Source organism: Biomphalaria glabrata, chromosome 1 (genome assembly GCF_947242115.1).
Source record: "Biomphalaria glabrata chromosome 1, xgBioGlab47.1, whole genome shotgun sequence".
Classification (NCBI taxonomy): Eukaryota; Metazoa; Mollusca; class Gastropoda; family Planorbidae; genus Biomphalaria; species Biomphalaria glabrata.
Genome location: NC_074711.1, coordinates 85,609,932 through 85,612,821, shown reverse-complemented (window position 1 = coordinate 85,612,821; position 2,890 = coordinate 85,609,932). Strand labels below are relative to the sequence as shown.

General features: G+C 29.2%; 1 protein-coding gene across 2 annotated transcripts in view; it reads right to left on the bottom strand.

The window, feature by feature from the left end:
* LOC106078553 (solute carrier family 28 member 3-like) overlaps positions 1–2,890 on the bottom strand; it is a 25,625-nt gene extending 22,735 nt beyond the window's left edge. Inside the window, exon 1 of one of the 2 annotated variants that reach the window (XR_008776239.1) lies at positions 2,649–2,890. The gene's annotated coding sequence lies outside the window, so the exon portion shown is untranslated. The remainder of the gene's footprint in view (positions 1–2,648) is intronic. The other variant, XM_056018292.1, reaches the window with a different exon arrangement.

The following is a 2,890-nucleotide window of genomic DNA, read 5'->3' as shown; positions in this document are numbered from 1 at the left end:
TGAATATAATGAAAAGTAATGTAAGTAAGAAGCCAACTAACAATTGAGCATTTAGAGTCGTGTTTAAAACATAAAAAAACAACCAAAAAAAAAAAACAAGTTACCGTATGAGCCAAAAGCATCTAAAATTTCTAAAACCATGTAACGCTTGCATTTTTGATGCTTTGCTTTGCTTAATTGAAGTACAAGTTAATGTTGTATATAAACGTTTAACTTCTTTAGTGGTTACCGAAATAAAAAAATAATAAAATAATAATCTAATAATGCCATATATGTATATATTTGTGAAAAACACTAGTTATATATTTTTAAAAATCATTGGTGAGAACTATTTATAGTAGGCAAGAAAAAACTTTGCGGCTCTTTAAAAACTTCGAAATTTTGAAAAATTGTAATTTTTGGCTCTTCCGACTCAAAAGGTTGCCGACCCCTGAGTTAGACTAAAAATAAATATAAATATAAAGCCGCATTTTTAGTGCACTGTGTCTGTTAATATCGAAAAAGAAGACTGAAAGTTTTTGAAAATCTGATTAACCTTTCAAAACTTCGCAATAGTTTTAAGTATCTATTATAGATTGTTCCCGGTGTTTATATATATAGTGAGGGAAAAAAGAGAATTCCAGATAAATCTAATACCGTTAATTACATTTTTGGGATAAAAATTATGCAAATTAGATGTACCATAGCTTTGTGGAGAAATTTTTAAACCATACTTTCGTTTTAAAGAGTATCATTCTGTATCAGATTGGAAATTAGTATTAACGATAATTAGATTTTGTAACTTTTAGCTAGCAAATCAAATGTAGTGTAAGTAAGAGTAAGTGCGATTTTACATAAATAGAGTTAAAAAATTTTTCTTAAAATATTCGGAACAACCGATTGTCGTAAATGAGAAGAAAATGATTAGTTTTAATTATTAGAAGAGGGATCCCAAACAGTTATTTGGCGTTAGTAGATCTTTCATATACATTTCGGAACAATTTTGGCGACGATTTGTAAGAAAATTAAAGTAATGTTGTGATAGTAAATGTTGTTATTTTGTCAGGCCCGTCCTGTTAGTGTAACCCAGTAACCCTCATTGCTGGCATGTCGAAAGAACGTGCTAATTAACAAATATGGGGGGATAATTAAATTCCTTTTAGGTCTATATATATGGACGATCTAAAATGAACAAAGTTAGAATTTAAAAAGACAAGAAAGTGTTTGTTAGTGTCTACTAGCCTTTTATTACAATGTAGATCGATTTCTTTTTCAAAACGAAATCCGGAACATTCTTTACAGAAAAAACAAACAAACTTCTGTTATAATTCAGCAAGAAAATTAAATGTAAAATAAGTCTTCAAAGTGATTTTAAATAATCGTTTCTAGTGAATTACTTTCTTATCTTAAAATCCTGAACAACCTATTGTCGATATTTTTGAAAAAAAAAGCCATCTGACAAAAATTTGTTTTAAGCTCAAAATACGGAACTATTTGATATCGATAATTAAACTATAGTGACGTATTGTCCAAGAATATAGATGTTATGTAAGTCAATGATGCAATTTCAAACAATCATTTGACATAAATTTTTTTTGATAAAACAACATTCGGAACAACTTTATAGTCAGTATAAGGATTATTATTTAGCATTTATATTTACATAAAAAACCTGGAACAACATATGATTGTTCAAGTGTTTTTGCATGGAAATTAATTGTAATATAAGTTAGAAGAGCAAACAAACATTCGTTGATATTAATTGTTTTTTTAACAAAAACATCCGGAACAATCTATTATAAATTTAAAACTATTACAATGTTTCGGAAGGAACATTAAAGGTTAAATTAGATTTTCTAATAGCTGATAGTGTGTTATTTTTAAAAATCTAAACGTGACGGACAGACCGACCAACAGACAATACGCACAAAAATAATCGGCATTTATCCTGATGGGGGCACTAAACATAATTGACAAGTAAAATGTGATATTTTTAAATTTCGAGGTGGATATTCTGCCCGCAGCAGACCAAGCAGTTGTCACGCTACCGCACGAAATTCATAGAGCAATAGTCCATTTAAAAAACTGTACACAATGTTTACATATTTTAAGTGCATTCTTAGACTATATAAACAAGCATAAATCTTTTCTTTTAATTTTAGCAGCTAGTTGACCAGAAAAAGCACAGATAACTAATATTTATATTTGTTAACGACATTTCTTGTACATTTTAGAAATATATTTGACTTAGTCATACTGAAAATAAACAAAACATTGTCATTCTTTGTTAAAATATTGTAATATTATCTCCCTTACATTTATGTATTTTTTTTTAGAATTGGTGTATTTTTATGAAAAATTCGCTTGCATAATTAATTTTATAAACTAAACGGTTTGCTTTTAGAAAACCAAATGTAGCAGCTGTACCTAAACTTTGCAAGCCGCATCGCATGGGGAAATAATATTTTTAATTTCTCTTCTAGTTTTGAGATTTGAGTGTGACAAACGGACAGACGAGACGGACATTTTTTCACGAACCTAATAGCGGCTTTTCCTCTTACGGGGACCGCTAATTAACATTGTTTTAATTAACAGATTTGTTTGAATCGCGTATATATGTTGAAGTAGCTAGATATGACACAGGTATAAAGCTTACTATTTGGACATACCTTTGCCTGATCGCAAGTATTCAGTAGAGTCTTATATTCTTCTGATAATCCACAGTTTGAATCTTGAACGGCCTGTTAAAGAAAACAAGAGAAATAACTCTAAATAAAATAAAAAAGGTAAACAAACAATGCATTCCTAATCAACCTAGACCCTATGACGTAGCATTTTTAGATGTCCATTTCTGACACCATATCAATACAATATTTATATAAACATTTTTTTTATGTCCGCGATGTCAGTA